Genomic DNA, 6,076 nt, shown 5'->3' on the forward strand with positions numbered 1-6,076 from the left:
GCCAGTAGTTTGCCTGAAGGCATAACGTCGCGTAGCAAACAACTCGGTTCGACACGTGCCACTATGCGTACACCTTGTATCAAAAAGGTTGAGCGCATTTTTTATTGCTGTTTCGAGGCAAAAATTTTCTAAGTCCAACTTCGGGTATCTTCGGAAAAAAGTAAACCAGGTTCGAACCTCCAAGCCAACCTTTGCAATTGGGAAAAAGTTTGCAGATGTGTTTTTCTTCTTTTAAATGTATTAAGACTTGTTACCAAGTGTATAAAAAAGCAACATTGATTGAAATACTTAATGATATAATATTTCGAAACTTTGTATTAATGTCAGCACATGCTTGCTTGTCATTTTGCTCTCCATACTTAATGGAATATTTAGATACGTAAACGAATCTTTCCATATGTAAAAGAATGCTGAAAGTTAAGCAGTAGCGTAGCTAGAATTTCTTAGGGGGGGCCAATGAAGAGCCCAAGAAAATTTTGAGGGGGCCATCTCCAAATATATCATATATATATACATATATACATATATATATATATATATATATATATATATATATATATATATATATATATATATATATATATATATATATATATATATATATGCGTGTGTGTGTGTTTGTTTGTTTTCAAGGTAAATGTTTGCATTTTTGTTCTTCATGATTTTACTCTTTTACAGTGAAAATGTAAGAATTTACTACCTCAAACAACTAGGATACATTAATACAATTGATTTCTAATATAAGTAAGTAATTATTTAATTGCTGCGTTTAAAATATAAGTGGAAGCAGAGAAATACACTTTTACAGGTCAAGAAAGTAACTTATAGGTTCATGCCTCTACTTGGGGGCCGCGGTGGCTCAGTGGTAGAGCGTTCACCTCTGGTGCTTGGGGTCCCGGGTTCGATCCCAGCCCCCGTCAAGTAAACTTTGTGGTGGACAAACACCGTGTGCGTGGGTTTTCTCGGGATTCTCCCGTTTCCTCCCACTTTCTTCATTCCACCATTTCATTCATTACTCATCATCACCGTCTCCTTTAGCCTAACCGGCATAACCGTGGGACGTAAAACTCAAAGATTTCATTTTCATTTTCATGCCTCTACTTAGAGTAGGATCTTTCTATTCTTATGGGCAGCAGCAAACTTATCAAAAACTTCTTGTAGGTCTAACGATTTAGCAGTTTTCTTCAATATAAAGTAATCTTAAGTTTTTCAAGCTATCATCAGTCATTGAATTGCGTATGTCTTTAATCTTTTCAAACATGAGAATGGCCCTTCACATAACACTAGAAACTCCCTCTCTTACAGATCACACTAATTTTCCGGATGGAATGATGGAAGTAAATAAATATCACAAGTTCCAGACTTGGTTTAATACCGCATAATAATATAAATAGTTGTTTGGTAGATAAACTGTATTATTATTATTATTAATAATAATAATAATAATAATAAAGTAAAAAGTAACGGACAAAGACAAATGTTCTTAAGAGACAAATGTGGCAGAGAAACAGGAACTGAACTCTAATAGGACACTGATTTACCGTCCCAGGACACTAAATTTTAAGCCTTGCTCTTGAAACTGTTACCAGCTCCGATTTCTTTTCGTATTCCAAAGAGTACGAGAAATGGTAGCACTTCTATCAGCATACAAGTACAAAGTACCATAACACTTATAATGTGAAGTCTTATTAAAGTAGCTAAATGTAATGGTTCCAAAAAATCCCCATTACAAGCAGGACTCTGAAACAAGGGACCTATTACATGCATGGTTGAAGAACAGGTGCCCTATTACATGCAGGGCTTGGAAACGGGGCCCATTATAATGAAAACCAGGGTTCCATTATAAGCGGGGCTCTAAAACAGGGGCTCCATTTCAAGCGGAACTAGGAAACAGGAAGCGCATTTCAAGCAGGGCTGGCAAACGGGGGTTCCGTTATAAGATAGGCAGGGTAATAGAGACACTATTACAAGCAGAGTTAGGAAACAGAACCGCATTACGAGTGAGGCCCTTATTACTGATTAATAAGAGCCTAGTGCATAACAATTACAAAATACCGTTCTTGTATGCGTGAGTTTTACCTTATTTGCTTTCTCTTATTATTTGGTAATTATATTATAGCCAGTTTTTTCTTTAAAACTTTTGCCACCCCAGAAGAGTGGGGCCCTAAGCTATAGCTTGTTTAACTTATACGTAAATCCGGCACTGGAGGTGGGGCAGGACAATATCGTTCTAGCTACACCACAAATATTATTCTTTATTTTTTTTGATACGGTTAAAGAACAAACGTTGATAGTTTAAAACAAATTAGAACAAATGGAGCACAAATGATTTAACCCACCTTCTTACATTAACTGATGATTTGAAGGTTGTGGGGGGACAGGACGACATCATTCTAGCCACGGCACAACTACGTTTCTTTGTATTTTCTGAAACGGATAAAGAACAAACGTTGATAGTGTAAAAAAAATCAGAACAAATAGAGAACAAACAATTTAATCTGCTTTCTTACATTAACTGATTATTTCAAGGTTCCGGGTGGGAGGCCGGATGTCGTCTTTCTAGGCTCACCCCAATTATTTTTCTGAAACGGTTAAAGAACGCACTTTGAGACTCTAAGATAAAATATGCTTTATAGTCATTAAACAACATTTGTTCCAATAGACATTGTCAAAGATAGCACACACACACAAACATATATATATATATATATATATATATATATATATATACAAGTTTTTTCACACTATCAGGTATGTTTTATCTATGTATCATTGTTCTTGCTTTCAACTCTTGATAACAGATTTTTTCAACTTCAGAGATACTATATACAGAATCGCTTATAAGGAAGGATTTACAAAAGTTTTTGAAGTTGTTAGGGATGCGAAACGAGTCGAGACATATCTCGAATCTCAACTCGAATTCGAGTCGAGACACACTTTGTAAAATTCAAGACGAGTCGAGACAAAAGCATTTCTCGACTCGAATTTTCGAGTCGAGACACGAGTCGAGTCGAGACAGCTCGCAAAAATCTCGACACGACTCGAATGTCTCGAAAATCTTTCTATAATTTTTAATATTATTTTGAAGAAAGTACTCATTCAGAAATACTCGGCACGAGAATTTCAGAAACTGCAGGACTTGTCAGGTGTTCGAGGAGTGCTGTGGTGAGTGTCTTCAACAAGTGACGAAACCAGTGCAGTGCCGTGGGGGGCGAGCGGGGCACCGGCCCCGGGCGATGAAGTAAGGGGGCGAAAAATTCGGAAGAAAAAGGGAAAGAAGCTAGGAAAAATTGCTTGGAATATATGTATGGGGCGCCGTCACATACTCTCGCCCCTGGCGCTGGTTTTCGACGGCACGGCCCTGGGCGAAACCAAGGGGAAACGACGTCCAAACGTCAAGGCGTTGGGCGTCCCCCACCTCATTACATATGTCGGACATTGTAGGCTGAGCAGACTGGTAAAACAGGACAGGCAGCGAACTGCGTCGGAACTAACATCAGAGTTTAATGCTGGGCCAAGTACAAGTGTGTCTGAACTAGTGTTGTAAAATTTCCGGAAATTTTGAACCTGTTGGTAAAAAACCGTTTTTTTTCGATTTCCTTCCGGAAAATTGGAAACATTGAAAAATGTTCGTATTAGGTTAATTTTACTAGTAATGATATCCTTTTTTTTCAAACGCGTGAAAAATATAAATTCAAAAATTTCAATATTGGGAATATTAAAATATAGCACTCGAAAATAAAACTATTCCAATTATTATCTGTATTAAAATACTAGATTTACGCTTATATGTTTGTCCCCATAGAAAAGTTTATGTTTGTCTCCAGTCCTTTCGACAATGAGATATTGAACCCACAAGTGCTAAAAACGTACCGTTTCCATTGGTCTGTAACCAATTTGAGTTTTCTGGTCGCTGTTCGTGATTCGTGGTCCTATTACCAAGTATTCTCCTGAGGCCTGAACTTACCTGGATAGGACGATGAAGGACCTCTCCAAGAAGAGTTACAAACTGTTTCCAAATCGATTGTCGGTCTCATAATGAGATGAGCATTAGGCGCCGAGAGGTTCGGATGTCTCGTTCCGAAAACCTCACGGACGATTAGACGGTCATCCAGACCATAACGCACACAAACATCATTCACACAAGCAACGAAAACACCCTGCATAAATAAGACTATGCTTATTTATTAGAATACTAATATAAAAAAACGAAGAGAAATGAACACAACACTTAACACATAATATGGATAATAATTTTCATCACTGAAATCACACTTTGCCGTTTTCATGCAATATAGCCCTTTATATAGATAGATAGATAGATAGATAGATAGATAGATAGATAGATAGATAGATAGATAGATAGATAGATAGATAGATAGATAGATAGATAGATAGATAGATAGATAGATAGATGTAGATAGATAGATATATAGATATAGATATAGATATAGATATAGATATAGATATAGATATAGATATAGATATATGAGATTATTTCTGAAGTTTCACTATGTATGCTTCTCTCACACCATTGACGCACTTGGGGGATTAGCACTGGCGGGGTTGTCGTGACAATTTCACGTAGAAATCCAATTGCTGCGCCAAACAATCCTGAAGCGTAAAGATGAGTCTTCAGCAAATTTAAAAAAGTAGAATGCTAATGTTGGAGGACGCGTATACAACTGACATGTACGCACAAGGTCTGCGGACCTGGGACTTCACTAGTTGGGGGCTAGCCGTAAGAAAACGTCCTTCGGCGGCTAATAGCTTATGCCCCTTAACAAAAAGTCAGACTTAATTCCCGACGCAACGTGTGTGGTGGCTGCATACAATACCGGAGTCAAACTCCCTGAGCACCCAAGCTCAAGGTACGGGTTGCAATGGTCAACTGAAGAGTGTTGGCAGTTCATTCCAAAAGCCACTCAGTTAAATCACCTATGTGCACATGCAAGCAGAATACGGAAAATAATTTATGTTAATTTTAGTCAACTGCACGAGACACTGCGAAACTCGGGCGTGAGAAAGTACAGACAAGGAACTACAGAACCAACGTCACTGGCGTCACTTTGGTGACTTCAATATCTGGTCAGCCAGTATTTCTCTCAACTACTGCAATATTTTCATAAGCGATTAAAGAAAGCACTTAATTTAGTTCCAAATAACTGCAGAATATATACTGTGCATAATAATAAGTCAGGGAGAAACACTGAAAACGTTCGTCGCTGACAAACATTCTCACCAGAAAGCATTGTTTTAAATATATATATATATATATATATATATATATATATATATATATATATATATATATATATATATGAGAAAACAATAAGAGACTTCTTTGTCCAGTTATGTGGGAAAGAAGCAATTCCCACCGAAGAAAGAACTTATATGCGTCGGAGAACAAAGTATAAATCGGAAATAATAATCACTAACTAACTAACTCTATGGCCTATGGAACCCGGAGGTTCAGTGCCGCGTTCACAAAAGCTCTCCACTGACTTCTATCCTTACTAATTGCATCCAGTTTCTACTTTGTATTCCTATTTCTGCGAGATCCATCTTAATATTATCCTCCCATCTGCGCCTAGGTCTTTCTAATGGTCGTTTTCCTATGGGTCTTCCAGTCAAGAGTTTGCAAGCGTTTCTACTTTCTTCCATTCTAGCTACATGACCTGCCCACCTAAGCCTCCTAGACTTGACGACCCTAACAATGTTGGGTAAACCGTATAAACTATGTAGTTCCTCGTTATGAAGCTTTCCCCATTCTCGTTCCTCTTGGGTCCGAATATTCTTCTAAGGATCCTGTTCTCAAATACTTTCAGTCTATGTTCTTCCCTCAGAGTAAGCGACCATGTTTCGCAACCATACAGAACAACAGGCATGATTATCGTTTTATATATTTTAAGCTTCAAATTCCTCGACAGAATTCGCGACGACAAGAGATTTTGAACCGAATAGTAACACGAACTCCCTGCTTTTAGTCGACATTTAATTTGTTCGTGAATATGATTTTCGTCTGTTAATATTGATCCTAAATATTTGAAAGTATCTACTTTATCAAAAGTATTAT

Source organism: Thermobia domestica, chromosome 18 (assembly GCF_964235325.1).
Source record: "Thermobia domestica chromosome 18, izTheDome1.hap1.1, whole genome shotgun sequence".
Classification (NCBI taxonomy): domain Eukaryota; kingdom Metazoa; phylum Arthropoda; class Insecta; order Zygentoma; family Lepismatidae; genus Thermobia; species Thermobia domestica.